At 37.7% G+C, this 19823-nt stretch overlaps 1 protein-coding gene and 1 long non-coding RNA gene across 2 annotated transcripts in view; one reads left to right on the top strand and one right to left on the bottom strand.

Moving 5' to 3' along the window:
* The window catches only part of LOC126647092 (aspartyl/asparaginyl beta-hydroxylase-like), a 724697-nt gene that overhangs the window by 605685 nt on the left and 99189 nt on the right, over positions 1–19823 (bottom strand). The window lies entirely within an intron of this gene.
* The window catches only part of LOC126647196 (uncharacterized), a 95196-nt gene continuing 92759 nt past the window's right edge, over positions 17387–19823 (top strand). The window contains exon 1 of the long non-coding RNA XR_007630526.1: positions 17387–17945. This is a non-coding gene — a long non-coding RNA (uncharacterized LOC126647196). The remainder of the gene's footprint in view (positions 17946–19823) is intronic.

Below are 19823 nucleotides of genomic sequence, written 5' to 3'. Positions count from 1 at the left end.
AAACAATTCAGAGAATTTTTTTAGTTACCGAAATCTATGCTTATTTTAAATGTTAATAAATAACTATCATTATCTGTTCTTTGGGTTACTAGTGAGTATTGATGATTTTTTTGAAAACTTAAAGGGAAAGGTGGAGACAGGAATACTTGTCCTGGGAAGTAGATGAAATGCTGGAGCGCTGAAGAGAACTCAACTGTATGAGAGAAAAGATGTTAAACAGCCAAGAGAGTGTTTTGAAGTTGGGTCTTCACTTACATTTCAGTGTAGCTTTTCAGATGCTGGAAAGTCTTTTGAGCAAAATATTAAGTATGATCACATAGTCCAGTTGAACTAATTTCGTCTGTGTGGGATTGTTTTTGGTTTGTCTTAGTTTTTTTTCACTATTTATCTCATATATCTCTTCTTCTGCTTTTCACTTAACATTATGATTTTACTCCTGGCCTTACATCAGTTTACAGTCTTAGAGTTAACTTGCTTTCCAGTGAAAGGTTCCCTGTTTCACCCTTTCTTTAAATAAGCAGTAGATTTTGCAAGGCTTTGAAGGTTAGTTGTGTTCAGTGAGTAGGCTGTTCCCTTGCCCCAGGTCATTGTTGCTATTCACTGGACTTACTCAGCTGATCCCATGGTCAGTGGTTTTTCTATTCTTACTTACTGTTACTTATCTGAAGAAGTAACTCAGTTACTAATTTATTTATGAGAGTAACAGCCTTTGGAGCAGACTATATTGATGAGTTGCATAATTTTTATTCTCATACTGGTTAAATGACAAGTCAAGAAAATATGATTAAGTTTTACATGAGATTAAAAACATACTGAAGTGTACCCACACAAGCTGTGTTTTGAACACTTCACTGCTTAACTTTCTTGCAAATTCTAGTTAGTTTTCTCTGTGCCAAATTGTCTCAATGGTGTTCAAGTCTTCATAGGTGGACTGAAAAAGTTTCTGTTAAACACAGCTTTTCCACGGCATTACATCATGATGGAGTGTCTCAGTGTCTTTCTTTATATCTAAGAGTAAGATTGTGACTGAGAAACTTAAATCCCATTCTGTGAACCTGCCTGCTTTCTCTGCAACAGAAAATTCACTTGAAAGAACACCTTGACTATTTCTCTTCTTTTAATGTTTTTTCTCCTGTTGCTTGCAATTCAGTTAATTGTACCTATGGCATGTAAAAGAATAATGAGCTCTTGGTTTATTGGGTTGAAACAAGTGAGAGGGATAATGGGAGGTCTTTCAAGAAAATTATAAACAGATTGAATTAGGTGGTGTTTCCAACTGCATGGAGCAAATGCACCAGCAAAGCCTAAGGTAAGAGGAAATCGAGGAAATGCTGTCCAGATGTACTGTTTTGCTGTGCATTTGTATGTTGGTTCAGTATGGAGCGAAGTTTGTCTTAAGTTTTGGGGTATTTTTGCTTGGTTTTGTCATCTTTTCATAACTGAAGCAGTTCGAATGTCTCCCTACTGAAAAAAACCCCAGCTGTTTATTCTTAGTAATCATCAGAACTGTAGGTTTAAGATCACCAAAGTTCCAAATTTTATTTTATTTTTGAGGTTGGGAGTTACTTCTCCTTCCCTCCTTCTCCATCTTTAAATCCCTTGGAAAGACCTATTAACAATGCAGGGAAAAGTTTGTGTAATGCAGACAATTGCGCAGTTAGTTGTGAAATTCATGAGCGTGGAGACAAGCTACCAGCCCAGGGAGGAGTGCACAGAAAGAAGCACTGAGGCACTGCTGCCTGGGCGACCCAGGATGGTAATGCAGCTCATTTTTCAAGATGAGCCTGTGAAAAGAGACTTGAAACAGGTTATGTCTATGTCAGATCTCTGATCAAAGGAGTTGCTGGTTTCTATAATTGCTCTCAAAAGTTAAAGTACTGCTGAGGCAACAGACTTACTAGAGACCCCAAGTGAGACCATGCCTGCTGCAGAGTATTTTCCTTTCCTGAGCAACGGGAGAAGAAAACACCCTCTGAGTACAGATTGGCAATTAAGGATTTAATGAAGCATTAGAATAATGGTGTGATGAGGTGCACAGAACAGAATACCTACATACTGTGCTGTGCTTGTAAGTCATTCAGTGTGATAAGATTTATTTAAATAAGCTAGGTAATCTTTCGTAAATTCTGGCATCAAAATACTGCCGAAGAAAGAGGAATTGTTACTCATTTTGGCAGGTAAAAGATAATCTTGATGTGATGTTTTAAATGTTTATTTCTGCAAATGGTGTAGTACACGAATTTCTCCTTGGTATTTTTAGACAAACAGATCTGCAACGAGAATGCACAAATGTAATGCAGTAGTTCTTACATTTATATCTAGTCAACCATCAGCTGGCATAAACTCATCTATATTTAACTGATAATGTAATATTCCTATTATAATAAATCACATTTTCTACAGGAGAGTTGGAGGACACACAAAGGGTGAGGCACCTGAACTAAACTCTTCACAGATGGATGTCCCTGGACTTGAAAGCTTCTCATGAAGACACCCTGAGGAAACAGGGATAGTTGAAGGAAGAATGTACTGGCAGCAAATACTTTTTATTTGTGTGTGTAGTGGGAAAAGGGTTAAGTCAGTAGTGGTAGGATACATGGAAATGCTATGGAAAGGACCATGAAGGTAGAGGAGTATTAGAGACTGAAAAGGATTTAGTGGGAGAGGCACAGGAAGAACCAAGGATAGAGAAGGTGTAGAAATGGATGCAAAGGGATCTTGAAAGAAAATTGTTGATATTAATTGAGGATTTTTTTAGTCCAAAGTTTTAGCTGTGAGAAAGGAACTATAGTACAAGTATTTCATCATGCTGGTAGGAGAGAAGGGTTGGAAGTATGGGAGCGTGCTCCCAGGATGGCTGTTGTTTTCTGGTGGTTGCAACTTTCCACACAAAGGTAAGAGCTTGACCTTGAATCACATCTACCTGAGGAGAGAAGTAGAGGGAAACATCCAGGTTGGTAAGTAATTTACCCACTAATCTGCTAACAAGATTTAAAAAAAAGGATGAGCTCTGTGCAGCTTTTCAAAGACAAGAAATGCTGAATCTGAAGGGAGACTATACCTCTGAATGTGAAATCGGCGGAAATTTTCAGGAGAGGTTTAAGACAGTTTGAGCCTTCCCCTGTCATCTAGCTCACATCACTAATAATAAAAGGCTCATTGGCTTATTTGGATCCAATTTTGAAGGCTCCTTACAACCTGTGTGGAATGCTCTGATATTGCAGAAAGGTTTGGGTCCAAGTTCTTAATCACAGAGCTTCACAGACTTACGATGAGGCCGAAGTCCTTGGTCAGTAATATCATGAATACGCAATCCAGATCAAGTTGAAATCTTGTAGGAATATAAACACAAAAAAACCCCTGTGTAGGAGTATTTTACCCCACTAACTAGAGAAATGCACCAAAATGTTGGATGCAGAAAAAAATTAAATATTTTCTTTTGGCTTAGGGTTCATAACACTGTGCTCAAAAAAGATTCTAAAAATAAATACATGAAATATGTAAATAAAACTGAATTTCATTTTTTGCCTGAATTGAGTTCCAGAAAGTATAAAAGATACTTCATTCCTAAGTTTTAACAAGTTCAAGAAGTTTGTTACGAAAATATTTTGAAACCTAAACTCAGCCCTTTTTGTAAGTGTTTTACAATCAATAAGAATGGATATGCCAGTTAGACAAAAAATCTGACTAATCTGGTATTTTGCCTCTGACCACAACCAACTGAGAACAGTAGAAGAGCAGTGTAAGAGCAAGGAAAGCAGAAGATGCCTCTGGCATGCTCACCTAGCCTCCATCTAGCTGAGACTTTCTAAATCAAGACTCTTTCTGGATTTTTACTTTGTTGAATTATTTAAGTTGCTTTATGATTTGTGGATTACATAAATAGCTCAATGCAACTTAAATAGACTCAGAAAACCTTTAAAATATGGAAAATTCTGTATCAAAACATAGTTTTTTTTAAAGATTGTTACATCATCTGCAGTAGCAACCTGACTCACTTGATAGTCAGGGACAAAAAAGTCCATTCAGGACACAAGGACAAAGCACGGATTCTCTCTGTTAAAAAGAAACTTTAACCAAATAGGAAAAATTATCAAGATGATAAATAGAATGTTATTCTACAAGCAAAATGGCACTTTGCAAAATTAGGCATGTACTGCACATGACAGAAACGTGGGTGGAAAGTTTCTGTTACTATGTGTGTCCAGAAGGGCTACCCACACTTTTCACACTGTTTTCCCCTGGGAAAGTACCTCAGACCAAGCAGTTAGTTACCTTGGAGTGCACTTGGTCAAAGTTTCCATCCTTATATATGTTTGGTATTCCAGAGGAAGCATACTAAAGCAACCTACAGGAGAACTAAATATAGGAGTTAGATGGGGGCAGGTGCTGCACTCCCACTGAATCAAGTGCTTCTGTCCCTGTACAAAGACAAAATGTACTTGGTGTTTGGTTCGTTACTGGTTTGGGTTTGTTCTTCCCTATTGATTTCTTCCCTCGTGCTCATGTTGGGTCCTGTGGGAATTAGCATAGGAAGACATGTTCCCAGGTGAAAGTTGGATCCTTTGCTTTTAGCTGAAATGTGATTACTTGAGAAAATACTTTCTGAAACAAAGAAAAGGTGCTTAGGATTTGAGGTTTTCCTTCTAGGAATTTCTGTTGTCAGAGTAGGGGTGAGATGCTGCTGGATATTCCCTCTTATATTCTACAGATTTTAACATGAGTATTCAGCCTTCTTTACAGAGGCAGCGCCTTTTTAAGAGATTGAATTTCAAGTAATTTACACATCTTAGATTATTTTAATGCCAGTAGAAAGATGTCTTTACCTAAGTGAGTATATTATTTGTGAAAGTGACAGCTTGGATAGGAAAAGTCCATTTTATACATTGTGGTCATTGTTACCTGTGTAAGTGCTCACGTAGTTGCCAGCTGTTTTTATGCACCTCTGCTGCCTGTGTGCCCACCTCTGCAACACAGCTCTGGGTTCAGCTTTGCTACTTGAATTGCTCTCAATCAGACTTAATCAGTTCAGCAGCACTCCTGGACTGCTGCAGGCTTCTGTCTCACAGCTGGATCACACCTGGGGAGTTCAGTTCAAATCCACCAGGTGAGCAAACAAAGAGACATCTGATACAGCAGGTGCATCTGCAGTGGGGTGAAATGAGAAGATTTGGCTTAATTCACGGATTAGCAGCATTACAGAAAAGGAAGGGTCAGGAGTTTGGTGCTTTAGATTTGCTGTGGAACAGCAAACATCCTTTAATCTTCATACCTTGGTTTCATGTCAGTAATGGCTCTCCTTGACCGAGCAGAGGTTAGGGAATAAATTCATTTAGCATGCAAATACTGATGGTAAGATAAGTTTCACAAACTTCTTTCATTTCAGGCTTTCTGACACTTAGTTGATCCCAAGTCAGGATAATTATTCCAGCTCTGTAGGCAGAGTCTGGAATAGATGCAAGAGGAGCTTTGGAAGGCTGTGTTCTCTCTTCTGTCTAAAAAAACACAGAGAATGATCTTGATCACTGCTCACATTAACTAATTGTATTCCTCTTCTAACCCTTGATTTCCAGCATCAGATATCTTGAAGTGGCAGGTCTAAGTATGCCAGGTGTTTTTTTTTGGCTCTGTAGTATCAACAATTCTTGTATGAAAATTGCTCCTTCCAAGCCTACCAGTCAGGAAAGTAATACCAGTAATGCCAGTAAACCAGAAAGCATTCAGCGGTTGGGCTGAACTTGAGGAAATAAAGATGCAGCTTCTTACAAGCATGAGTGCAAAAAGATTTAATCTAGAGGGTATTTAATATACAGATCACTCTGTAATAACTGTGTATTTGATAGCACAAGGTTCCTTATGAGTAATCATGCTTTAATGTGTTTTGGACATTCTAGTTAGCTTTTGCCATTGATACTTGTATATAGTATCTACCTCTTAAGAAGATGATAAAGTAGTTTGTACTTGCAACCTAGGCACATAAGACCAGTCTTACATTCATTGTATGTGGACTTTTATAGCCAAAAACTGTGATTGTAAGCTGAAGGCATATGGAAAATTTGAAATATGGAGCTATTTTAATATTATGGGGCAGATTTCACTTCAAATTTTTCAAAAGGTCTTTCAGATTTTATTGTCAGATTATAATGGTCTACCTCCAAACTAAATTTGGGATATTAGAAGTATTGTCTATATTTGGATGGGTGGAATTTATGCATGAGCCTAGCCCAGTGAAATGAGAGAGCAAAGCCATTTCATGCTAATAGGTTGTTAGTAATAAATCAGTGTTTGTATCTCCTTACAAAAAATAAAATAGAATTTCTTCCTGTAGCTGAATTAGCCCACCACCGTGGTAAAAACATGCAGGGGAAAAAGTAAAAAGAAAACAACAGTTGAAATCTAGAGGGTGAATTTGCTCTGACAAAGGTATGGGAAGAGTGGAAATGTTTTTAGTATGTTTCCTGGACGAAGGTGATTGGGATAGATGCACTGAATATAATCTTTAGGCAAAATTAGGCTGTTGCTTTTTGATACCTTGGCAGTTTGAGGAGAGAGACTGTCTTCCACCAGTTTGAATGCATACTGAATGAAAGGTAGAGAAGTACAGTGTGGAACATCCAGCAGTCTCAGCTTTCACCACCAGATGAATGAGATGACCGCTGGCTATTTAAGTGTGTACACCTGTTTGGTTTAGACAGGGCAGCACAAATGTACCAAGAACTCTGATGTGGAGATCCAGTAGAAAGGGTTACAGCTGGTCCTGGGCATGACAGAAGCCGCTTAATTTAGAATGATGAGACCATCGAAAACTGCAGTGTGTGAGGGATAAATATAGCTCCCGGTTTGGGAGGTATCGGGTTCCGAGCGGAAGGAAGACGGAAGCAATTGAGAAAAATTCTGTCACTGTGGAAATATTCTCTGCTATCATTCCATTAACCTCAGGCACAAAATCTACATTCAGGGGGCATGGAGGAACTATGTCACTTTGCAGATTGTGCCTCTGCTGGGCAGCCAAAGAGGGGGGAGAAAGGCTGGTGGGGATGACCCTCTTCGACTGCCTTCCCCCACACACCATGTGCCTGGGAGGTGGCTTTCACAGACTGTCTAGAAAGTGAAGCACTGAGGTATTTTACTTTCCTCTCAAACTTACACCTATATGCTGAGCACTGCAGATTTTTATTGTCTTCCTGTTTTGTACATTGCTGGGAATAAATTACATCCTCCAGAGTTCTTTATCCTTCAAGGGCAGATTCTGGAGTCTGACTCGGGTTCATTTGAGGGACCTGTTGACTTCTGCGGCTTGGAGTTAGATCCCCAATGGAGTACTTGTTGCTAAGCTTCCTACTGGTATGACAAAGGTCAGACAAATCCTTGTCAGCTGTGTGGCAAGACACCCTGGTATTGCTGCTTTGCTACTCACCTGTGCCAGGTGATATCCATTACCTGTCTCTTGGCCCTGGCAAAAAGCAATGTGAAATGCTTGCCAGAGGCAGTACAACTCTCCAGCTTGGTTAATGGGTTGTGGAATATCTCTTCTTTCAGCAGAGACATGTTCTGTCTCTAGGACAGTTCCCATGGCTCTGAAATTTTTTGTTACAGGTTTTTTTTTTTTATTACAGATACAGTTGCTTCATGCGAAGTAGCCTGGCTTTGTTAGAGTCAAAATCCCTATCTCTACATTCGCATCCAGCTGGACTGCAAAGATGATAAACCATTTATAAACACTTTTCCATAATACTACGTGTAGCTGTTGTGCAAACATGAAGGGATGCTACTGTTCAAGCGTTGATAAGCTGGCATTTTATTGTACTTTGAGGAATTTGCTTTTGGATAAAGGTGTCTTTGACTCTTTAGAGCTGACTCACTGTATGATGTGTGAAAATACCAGATATTCACTGACTGGGGAAGGAAAAAACTGTTTTAAAAAAATTACAAATATAATGAAACTTCTAAAACACGACAGCAGAGGGAGCCATTGAGATTTGATTGGTTTGCTTTTCTTTTAAAGGAAAAACCTAGGACTTCAAGTTATACTTTTCCCCTCCACATTTAGCTGAATTAGAATTTTGGGGGAAAAAATCCAAGTTAGTTCAATACATTTTACACTAATGTCTCTTGAGGTATTGAGATACTCCAGATAGTTGATTATGTAAACATTCTTGGCAACTTCCTAAATAAATTCTGGGGACGCAACTTTGTGCACCAAGCAATGGCATTAGTGTGTCAAATGCATGAAGTCTCCACTAGAATATGCAGTATTGTTTCTTAAAATCTGTACTATAAATCTGTTATTTTTAACCTGCATTTATTACTTGCCTCATTTTTTACATCTACTAATATTTCTTTCTTTTGTTTTGTGTTTATATCAGTCTGTATATTCCCATATGTTTGCACAGTGCCTGAAGCTGTGTGCTCATTGCAAGAATGTTAGCAGAAGTTCCCAAAACCGAGCTCTGTGTGCACAAAATGTGTTTCTGTATTTTCAAAAGTCTTATTAACAGATAGACTGCAGCAATTGGCTAAGAAGAAAAAGGAGTTTTAAATTCTTATGACTGACTCTTCCTGGTACTTGCTAGAAACCACAACGAAAAAGCGATAGCTCGCAGTGCTACACTCTGTCCCCAAAAACACTGAGGCATGTGGTCTCGGAATCAAAAGGTGTGGCGTAAACTGTGGTGTGGGAGGAGAAAGTGGAGGTGGGAAGATTAAGTTAGCTGCCTACAGCAGATCAGTGCCAGTTGAGATATTACTCCAGGCATCGTAGCTCCTGTAAACTAGAGCTAGGTGATAATGTTTGCATTAGCAGCAGTGTTTAGCACGCTTACTGCATTTAGTTTGCATCCAGACTCTGCTGTTATGCAATACCCATTATCTAGTTTTTGGACAGCAGTAGTAAGGGTTTCAAGTATACTCTTAATGATGACTCCCATTTACTTACATCCTGCATGCACATCAATCAGTCTTATAAAGCAGCTCTTCTTCGGTTCACAGGTGTGGGGGTTGTTTGTTTTGTGAAAACATCTGAGATGCAATCCTGATTCAACGTTTGAACACGCCTTGTGTCTTTGAGGGGAGATTTTAATATCATGCTTATCTTGGCAATTGTTCTGGTGTAGCTTCTAGAGCCACTGAATATTTTCTGACAAATACAGATGCTGGAACAGACCTCAACGTACCTTTTTTTTTTGCCTGTGTGGCCAGAGAGAATGCAGATTCATCTTGTTATCAAAGGGAACCAAAGGTTTGCAGTTTTGGGGAGGAAGAAGGGAAACTTCTAAGTTGTTTAAATGATGGTTCATAGTCATTGTTTTGGTGCAAGAGTTTCATATAGATCTGTTGGAGTTCAGTGCAATTTATTAAGTGTTTCTTTAATAATACAAGATTTAACTGGAGGTTGTTAGGCATCTGCACAAAGAGATTTAGCTGAAGACAAAAATGTGCTTGGTACTAAAGCCTATGTTCTCAGTTTAACAAACCCAGACTTCTCATGTACACGAACAAAAATGAGAGTCCAGAGACTACACTCATATTGAAGTGAGACTTCACGGACACACTAGAAGCCCTAACTGCAGCCAGACTGCCTGATATGTTTTTATGCTGCATTTCAAGCATTGCTGCTGCTATACCAGCTGTAGAACTAAATGTATCATGAAGAGGGACGCATTTGCTGACCCTCTCACTTCCGTGCAGTGGCCAACTCCCTGTATGTTGGTGCTGACAGTAGTTTTGAAACACAGAAAATTAGGTGGTAAACTAAGCTACCAAAGGGTTTATACATAACGAGAGCTCTTAGAAGTGCATTATAAAATCAAATCTGGTATTTGCAACTTCCAGATTTGTGGAAAGCCCTTGTGCAGTAGATGATATGAGGTATCTGCTGCTGCAAAGAGATGGTGTAAAAAGAGGAGAACTTTTAAGTAATATTTGTGTTGTCTTAATCCTTCTCTGAGTTCTGGTCTCTGGTCTTTCTTAGAGAGTTCCTGTACCTGGATTGCTCTCAGAGCAACCTGTGCCTTTGTGGTGTTGTAATGTGTTGTATCTAAATCTGGGCAGCCAGGGTCCTGCTTATGCCAGTTTCTGAGGTGCATCAAACCACCTCTCTAGTAGGGATAACGTAACTTGTTTGGTTTCTGCTAATTGAGGTGAAAATCTGCAAGAAGATAGTCTGTAATAATAAAATAAACCTGTAGTCAGGTTTATTTTATAGAGAATGTTTGCATCCTCTGTCAGCTTTGGATTTCACTAATTGTGGAGTAAACTGCTGCTCAAAAGAGTAGTAAATTAAGTCCTTGTGGCTTGAGGATAAATTTAGTTCAGAATTTACGTTATAAACTTGTCAGGAGTAGGAAAATAGCAAGAGAGATGAAGGGAAACATCAGGTACTCTGATACTGGGAATCTTAGACTTTTCCAGATCACCCAGGAGTGATTTCTATCAAATGTTAAATGGGTAGCCACGAGACCATGGGTTTATCTGTGGGTTAGCTGTATAGTTTTGCATTTGGAACGAGAACAAGCAATTTCTGAATATAGTGTGAACCAAAGGATTAATACAAGGTGATGGAGGAAGAAACCAAAATGGGTTTTAGTTGTAAATGATAAGTAACATAACTACAGAACACCTGTATCTAGTTGGAGTGGTGGCAGCCCGAACCCAAGAAAAGTGAATAAAAAGGTTAGTATGCTATGGAACTGGTAGGACTTACAGTCTCCTTTGCAAAAGAGCTGCATATACAAGCCGAGTGCTTGGTTTGATGCTGGTGTCTGATATGACTCAGCTGAGAAACCCAAACATGATACTGTATGTTGTAGTATCTGTTGTATTGAGTGTATCTAAATTAACTTGAGAAATTGTCAAGTGAAAGTATCCTAAAGTAGACAATAGTCATGTACAGTCAAAATAATCCAGAAGTCCAGCTCTGACATCTGTGTTAACAAATCACTAGGGAAGGGGAGAAATTTACACTTGCCAAGAGATTTCCAATACAATTAATGAGATGTGTACTATTGGGAATGACCCTGCAATGCTTTTGTACCCACAAAAGATGATTGCTTTCTTTAAACAGAAATGATAGAAATCCTTCTTGATTTGATGAATCTATTAGTTCTTGGTCTAAACAACAAAATGACACTTCCAGGACAAAATCTGTATATGTGGAACTCTGTAAAGAAGACACAGGCAATTAAAAGCAAGGTTCTGGGCATTTACAGAGTCTTCTAGTACTATAAGTACCCACACTGACATAAAAATAAAACCACAATCTTGTCTTTTACCTGGATTTGGGTATTTCCTGTGAAATTGAAAGATCAGAACATGGATGTGTTCTTTTGAATATTCTAAAAGATTGAATTAATATCTAATATCTTGAGATTTATCTTGAGATTTAGGCTTATCAAAATTTAGAACTGAACAGAAGGAGTGGTTTCTTCATTTTTCTAATTCAATAAGTTCCATAGCTGTAATTTGATGGGATTTTGCATTGGACAGCAAGGAAGGAACAGTAAGCTTCTCTCCTTTTTAAAGACTTCCCGTTCTGAAATCTAATAGCAACAATTTATCTGCCTTAACAGATTTTCCACTGCTGTTCATTCAGATGGATGTGTAAAAGTCTGGGGACATTAGATTTTAGGTTAAAGAAATATTAATTTTTAAACTGTGGTTTAAGACCCCGTTTGAATCAAAATTAAACTTTGCATTATGTATAATAATTACATTTCAAATCCTGTTATACCAGCTAATTCTTCAATTGAGATTATCAGTTTTTTACTTAAAGTATCATTTAAGAAGCATATTTTATTTTTCCAGAAGGTCACTGGGACCTTTTATGAGTCATTACAGATGTTCCTAATCTCCTTGATGTTTTTATTTTTAAAATTTTCTATTGTTAATAAGAATGAGGTTTGTAAAAGAAGTTTTTAGATATTATTTTAATGTATGTTTATGGCATAAGAGAATCCTTACAACTAAAACAACCTTCACACCATCCTTATGGTTTGTTTTTCATTCTTGCTCCCACTCACTCATTCAAATTATCCATTTATTGGTGGAAGGTTGGCTGTGTTACTGTCTTCCTCTTAGAAGAATTATGGCCATCATTCATTGTTTATGAGTTTTAATAGTTGATTTGAAACAACTCCTGAGTCTAAAATGGAAGAATCTAATAACCTGAGGTTTTAGAAACTTGCAATTAACTTAAACATGTAAGTTAAAAAAGAAATAAAAAATGAGGAGAGTAAAAAAAGCTGAGGAATTTGGATTACTGTTTTTAACAACTGTTAGGTTAATATACAGATTTCCAATATATAGTAGAATTAACCTTTCTTTTACTTCAGTAGTTTTGTTGATATAATTCTTTCTTTTTTGCAAACTAATAATGACATCCTGAATTCCTAGACACAGCATCAAATGGAAGCTGGGGCACTCTGACACATCTGTCCATTTCAATTACTTTGTTAAGATTTTTTTTTTTTTGGAGACAAGTTGACCTTCTTAAGTTCCAGCTGTCATGACAGCACAGTATTATACACTACAACGACCTTCGTCTTCCCATATGTAGTTGTCCTTCCTTATTGCCATTCACATGTTTAGATAGTTCTCATTTACAGCTGCTAAAATTATGAAGTTAATGCTGAAACTCTGTCACTTCCTGCAAATGTAATGTCTGACCTTCATAGCTGTACTCTGCCACTGGGGCCCAGAGATAAACAGCTCATCTTCTTGGCACTTTTATTCCTGTGGGCAGATGTACACTCATGAGATCATGAGGTTGAAGTCACTCTGTGAACTCTGACAACTTAACTGTTTATTAGTAAGGCGCTAAAAAGACAAGGCAACCAAACAAGTACCCAAGCAAACCAACTTGTGGCTGTATTCAGAATAATGTTGTTTGGTGTTATGCATAGAAGTATGAGTCCACTCCAGAGTACAGTCCCTTATGGAAGTAGTCTGTGGTGTGTAAGCTGTGATTGCTGATTGTGGATATTGAGCTGCAGCTGGCTGTTAGCCCTTGGAGATAGATCTTCATGCCTGAAATAGAATACTTCACTGATGCCTGAAGACCTGTGCTGCTTCTCAGAAAGGCTGAGATCTCCTCTGTGCCAGTGATATCAAAGGTTGCTGATGCCTGCAACTAAATTTTTCAGAGGTTATTGCTCAGGCCATGTAATCTTTTATATCCTTCAACTTTAATGTTATTAAAGGAGGCTGAATTTTACCTCAGTTACAGTTGCATGAAGTTAGAATCTCTTTACTTCTCCCAGAGTGTGCTGTTAGTTCAGCATTGAAATATTTGCTTGCAACCAACTTTGTAGTAATTTGATTCATTCTGTCTTCAAAGAATTTTGAGGTTTTTTGTAGTGGGGTAATTTTACTACCATTTGTAGGTATAAAACCACATGTAGTGATGAAGTTCTCGTCTAAGTTAGAAGGTTTTCCATTGGCCAAGCACAATAGGATACTTTTTGCCTTCAGAAATTCTTTTTCTTTCTCTGATTAATTACAAATAATAATTATAAACCAGTTATTATTGAAGAGTTTATCACGCATCTGATGTTACTTATTGCTGTTATACTTGTTGCAGTAGATATCTCATAATAATTACTTGAAAAAGGATATGGATCATATTCAGTCAGGATGGCTGCTTTCTAAATACTTGATCCAAGGACCTTTTGCTAGAATAGTAAAACAGAACTTCTTGAAAAGTGGGATAGAAGAGATGCAGTGAATTGCATTGCATTAAATATTGGGTTATGTACTCCAATGGACAGAGTAGAAGCTGAAATGTTGTGAGATGCAGTTTGTACATTAGATTTGCCATGGCATTATTTCTTCACTGTCTTAGGCCTGCTTCTTAAATGGGAATGGCAACACACAGTTTGAGGAATGAGCTAATCCCTCTGAATGAAAAGTTAGATAATAAACCAATAGTCCATACTTGTTCTGATACTGATAAGGAATTGGAGAAAAGTATACTTAATCTAGACAAGCCTTTGTAGTGTTTATTACACTTTCAAAATACAGGATGTAGTTTTGTACTTGTTCTTCTATTAAGTATAGAGCTTAGGGGCTTGAGTGGACAACAAGTGAGATACAGTATTTTCCATTACAACCAAAGAAGTCCCCCAAAGTTATAAGAAGAAAAAGAAACTCCACAAAGGAGGGGGAGGAAAAGTATTCCAGCACTTTCAAGTTTATAATATTTGGAATATGGAAGACTATTTGTGAGTTGTAACTCATGTTATTTACCACATTCAAATTAGAGCTCATGGGAACTTCACAGGATGCACTGCTTAAAATATTATTCAACAAAGTGTAATAAAAAAGAAAATTTAAAGATTAAAAGTTAGCCACAAAAAAAGCAGAAAAACAAGGCTTTCCCCCAAAGCATATCTTTAAATAATTAACTACACTCACGTTTGATGTTCACCCCTAATTCAAATTCAGGATAGATTCCAAATCCAAACTGAATGAAAATGCTGATATTTTTCGTCTCATTTGCAAGATCTGTGCTCAACGCCATATTGCTTGTTTACTTCTCTATGATGCTCCATTTATCTAGTTATGTTCCATATCACACATAATTTAATATTTTATCTTGGAGGCTGAATTCCTAGGCAGAGAGAAGGCTTCATCTCTTGAGACTGCCTAGATCATAGGTCAAAAAACTAAACCATAGATATGCTTTCCTCTGACTTGAATGTGAATTAATACTTCAGATTTAATTTAGCATCATATACCCACTCTGTACTGACTTCATGCTTTGTTTCCCTTGCTCATTCTCCAACTGTTCATCTCTCAGTGTTGTTTTCGGCTCCTGGGTTTTCCCCTTCCCTCCTCTCTTTTGCTTCTCCAGGATCACTGGAAGTCCTATCCATTGTTATGTTATGTTCCAATTTTGTGCTAGGCCATTTCCTATCCTACTTCTTTCCCTTGTGCTCCCCATAAGTGATTCTCACGAGCTCCTGATAATTTCTAGTTCTTAACAGTGATAATACTGACCTTGACTACATGTATTTGGAAATCCAGACTGATTTCAGCTTTGATTCCTCTGTTCTCCTTTTTTTTGTTTGTTTGGTTTGGTTTGTAATTTTTTTGTTGTTGAGTTGTATTTTTTTTGAGATTGGTATTATTTCTATACTTGCAAACTTACTCTCTGTGTCAAACTACATTTTTCTCACCCCCATCCTTGGCCCCCCATTCCATTCTTGTGATATCTTTTCATGAATGGCCAGTCACTAACTGAAGTCCCCAAATGGTCTACATTTATAGCCTGTGTATTTATATAAATACAAAAGTTTTATTTCGTAATGCACACATACATGTATATAAAAGGATATGTATAATATATAAAAAGAAAACAAACTGTACTTTATTATAAAAGGCAGTCTATTTTGGGGTATTGTCTTTGCCTCTCTTGCGTGTTACAGCCAATTGTTGCAGCTTTTTCTGGTATTTCCAATCCAATTGCACGGGTAATATTTTTTCCTAATTTTCTGTGTCAGTTATTTTATAATCTAACTTGGCACAGGAATTACAGCCTTACCCTATTCAAATGTGCCGGACAAAGTTTTCAACTTTGTCAAGATTCTTTTTTCCCCTCAAGCCATTGCTTAGACTTTATCACTTCTTCAGCACATTGCACAAAAACTTCATTTCACAGTTCCTTCCCAGCCTACCCACCATTTCCACTTTGACTATGCCAACTTCTTCCTCTGAAGTAATTGAAGATGCTAATTTCTTTCTATCTTTTGATTTTCATACAAATACCATCATTCTCTTTCTATGCTACCATCTTATCTCAGTAGTCTCCTTCAAAATCTTCATCTTCTCTCTGCATTTATAAAGGATTATTAAATGATGTGACCAAAAAGGCTGACGCTGACCAGAAGCAGCTCAACTCTTTGTACTTCCCTCACCATGAGGTGAGGTTCAGCTGGCTTTTATACAGCTGCCTGTTTTAAAGGAGTCATTCATAAGTAGTGCCTACTGTCCATGGCAAGGCATGAGGGCAACTTGCTGCATTCTGTGATGTGAGTCACATAGGCAGCTCAGAGAAACTTCTTGTCGTTGCTGCCAGGATGATTCCCTGGCCAGCTGATGGATGAAATCCTCTATTTGTGAACTTCATTGTATTTCTTCTTCTGTTATCTTAGAAACCTTATAGGTTCTTATATAGTCTTATTGCTGAAAGGAGTCATGCTCCATGACCAAGTGTGCTAGATCTTGTCATAACATGAATAATGTAGATGTATCAATTTATAGATTAAAGTTTATAGAGTTATGGTTTACAGAGTGATGATTACAGAACAAAGATTTTTTTTTTTTTTAATTTCCTAAGGCATGATCTTGTTCTATGGAAAAATTCTGAAGACTCGTAAAATCACAGACTCCATGTTCTTTTCTAAAAGAACATTACCAAGTTGGCAGCAAATTGTTTGCTGTTACTGCTATTATTAATTTATTCTATCTACAAAGTTTAATTTTTAATTGAAAAAATGTAACCACTTCTAGAGCTGTGAAAGATGCTCAGTTTTGGGGGCTGATACCTGAGTTTTCAGAATTGAATGTTTTTCCTTCTAATCAGTTAATCGCAAACTAATGCACAGGACAGCTCAGTGCTGGTGTTCCAATTTGTATTGATCAACTGATCCACCCTTTGGCCAGGGAAAATAAAAAAAGAAACTGCACTGTAAATTTTTTTGTGAAAATTATGTAGCAACTTTGTCACTCAAAAAGCTAGCAGGAAGGTTTGTTGAGGTCTGTGTCATGTGTTGCTGTGCCTGTCACCAAAGACTCCTCTGGATTTCATGCAAAACCTAAACTGACTAGCAAAAGGAAGAAAATGTTATGGCGTATTGACTTTGCATTGCACTTTCTTTTTGTTTCCTGTTTTGATTGCATAGATTGACCATTTTAAAAACTATTATCCAACAGTGCTTTTTAAATGTCTTCTGTAGCTCCCACCATAGTCAATGGATGCTTTCTCATTGTCTTTAATAAAGAAACATTTAAGACTTGATTTTTCTCGTAGGAAAGAGAATACTTTCAAAAAGGGAGCAGTAATATTAATTACTGCTACCAATGCTGCTGGCATAAGGTGATGTGCTTTCCAAGCTTGTGGTGTCTCCAGTGGCAAGTTGAAGACAAGTGCCTTGCTGCAGCCCCGGACCTTGCAAATGCATTACTTGCAGCCTTAGCACTCCATGGTTAAAAGCACTACTAATTTTTTTTTTCTTAGTTTAATTTAGACTGAAACCTGTACTCTCCTATTTGCCAGCAGATGGCAGTGGTGTAGGAGTGTTAAGCGTTACCATAAAAAACCCAAGGGCTTTGCTACGGCTGTTTCAAGCTGCTGTGCACTCCGTCTCTTCCAGCTACGAGGGGATTATGAACATATTTCTCCTTGGTCTGCATAAGTTGATTCATCTCATCAGCACTTTCTGATCAATTGATACGTTTTTGAAAGCGTGTTTTTGGCAATTGCTTTCTAATGTGTGAAATGATACCATCTTGGGTATTAATGAAAATGGATGCTAATGCAATAAACAGAAGTACTTTTCACATCAAGGCCCTTCCCTAGTGACACAGGATCATTGAGCATCTTCAAGTGTTTTTCCTTTTACAAATTGTCAGGTGAACATTTTCTGATTTGTAAATTTGTTTTTTAAAAAAGCTGTTTGCATCATGATGCAGGATTTGAAATCGATTTGTTTTGGTAACTTTTAATTTCTAAGGATGCATCGCTCTGCATTTATCAGAAGTGGCTTTATTGGAGGGGTATATAATGAGCTGTTAACCCCTTGTTTGCGTGAGTGGATATGGGTCTTGCTTCCATCTGCAGTTCTGACTCCAGAGCCTCCTCCCACTCAGGTCAGAGCTGGAGGGGGATGCCTGTTTCCACAGTGTACTCTGCTGATGAGTCATGCCCTTCAGCACACAGATGACAGAAGGTAAGTGTTTCGGTCTCACACTGAAACTCCCTGCTCAAATGCTGTCTAAACCCAAATATACCTGCACTCTACAAGTTTACTGATTTTGTATGTTAATTAAAAATTATAAAAATGCAAGGCTAGAACCATTTTCATTTTGCAAGTGCCAAGTACCCCACTACCTTATTTGTACTTGAGCCTTTTTGGGATTCAGGATATTGACCATTTCTCTGCTGATATACCTAGCCTAATGGATGAGATGCAAGACTGACAGAATAGGGTGACTCACAAATTTGGTTGTTGTTTCTGCTCTTCTTTTTACTGCAGCTGAAGCCTGATATCATGGTGATTCTTTTTTTATGTAACACCTTGGTTTGTAAGTGCACTAAGTGTTTCTCAAAAGCTCTTGAAGTCAACAGCTCAGCTTCACCACACCTGGTCAGGAGCTGGCTTCCCAGCTGCTGCAGGGAAAGAGGCAGGTTGTCTCCAGTCATGACTAGGGTCTTGAGAACATGGAAACAAATCCCAGAGGCTCTTTAGGTTTAGCCATGTAAAAAAGTTTAAAACTACTAGTCTCTAGCCTCTGCATCTAGACTTTCCAGTGTAGGATTTTGGTCAGGTGACTAAATTTAGGTGATATGAATCTCTACTACAGCTAGCATTTTCAGTGAAGGAAGTTAGCTTGTGTAGTTATTCCTGAGAGCTCTAGAGTTAATTTGAAAAAAAAAAACTTATTCAGAGAAGGAATTTTAGTGACAAGTAGTTGTATAAATAATTGACTCAAGTGGGATGTCTTGCAGAGAGTTATCAGTATGGAAGAGAACAAGAAAAAAGACATTGCTAACTGTAGATCAACAATGTGCAAGTGCACATTTCTCCTAATAAATCCTAGCCTAACCCCATTTTCGGACTGAATTGTGTTAAGTATATAAATCTAATTTACTTTTAAGTGTAATTAAATATGAGACAAAATGCTTCTGAGAGCTCCATATTAGACATGACAGCTTTAATTTTATTTAATTTTGCCATATTTTCTTTATTCCCTGGGTTGGCTTCTCATGGCAATACTAAACATGGCCCTCTGATGTGGCCACAAGATTTAAGCTGAGGGCAACCCACAGAAGGGATATTGAGTAACTGGTCCTACTGCTCACTGGCATCTGAAACTTAAGAAGGTTATTGTTACTTCTGTCAACTATCTCTTATCAACTGAAGCCAAGCATGTAGTTGCTTATGATTTGTGAAAGCTATATAGGTTAGTGGCCTTTCTGGAATATGCAATAGTTAAGATTTTCTACTTATTTCAATGTTTCGTGTAAGAACCGCATGGGGGAATTCTGTCTTCCATTTTGTAGCCTGCAGGTCATTTTATGCTTCAAAATAATTGAAAATATGTAGAAAAATGAGGAGTTGTCAAAGATTAAATTAGTTCTTAAAGGAAAAAATTAATTCTCAGATGCACACCGTGACTTGGTGGTTGTTTGTAAGCGCTGAGTGCACTGGGGTTCTGGGATGGAGATACAGAATATTATTGCAATACAAATAAAGACTGCTCACACTTTAATGATTTAACATACTGCTCATGGGACCGGTGAACTGCAACAGTCAATGCTTTCTGTAAATACCAAAAACTGTTCATGTGAATAATAAGCATGCTTACGTAGCTCCAATATTGTTTGCTTTGTAGTATACCTTTTAATTTTTTATGGCTCTGCCATTTTGAGGAAGATTTTATGTAGTGTATTACAGAGAAGGAGGTGTATTGTATTAAAGGTGAAAAAGGGTTCACAGTATCCAAGACAAAATAAGAATTTAAGCATCATTTCTCTATTCACCATTAAAACCTATCCACAAATAAAAAAGGAGGTACAGGTTTGCCTGTGGAAGCGTATGTATGTG

This window comes from Myiozetetes cayanensis, unplaced genomic scaffold (assembly GCF_022539395.1).
Source record: "Myiozetetes cayanensis isolate MyiCay16 unplaced genomic scaffold, myiCay2020 scf1, whole genome shotgun sequence".
Lineage (NCBI taxonomy): Eukaryota > Metazoa > Chordata > Aves > Passeriformes > Tyrannidae > Myiozetetes > Myiozetetes cayanensis.
Note: the sequence above shows the minus strand (reverse complement) of the source record. Positions and strands in the feature narration are given on the sequence as shown.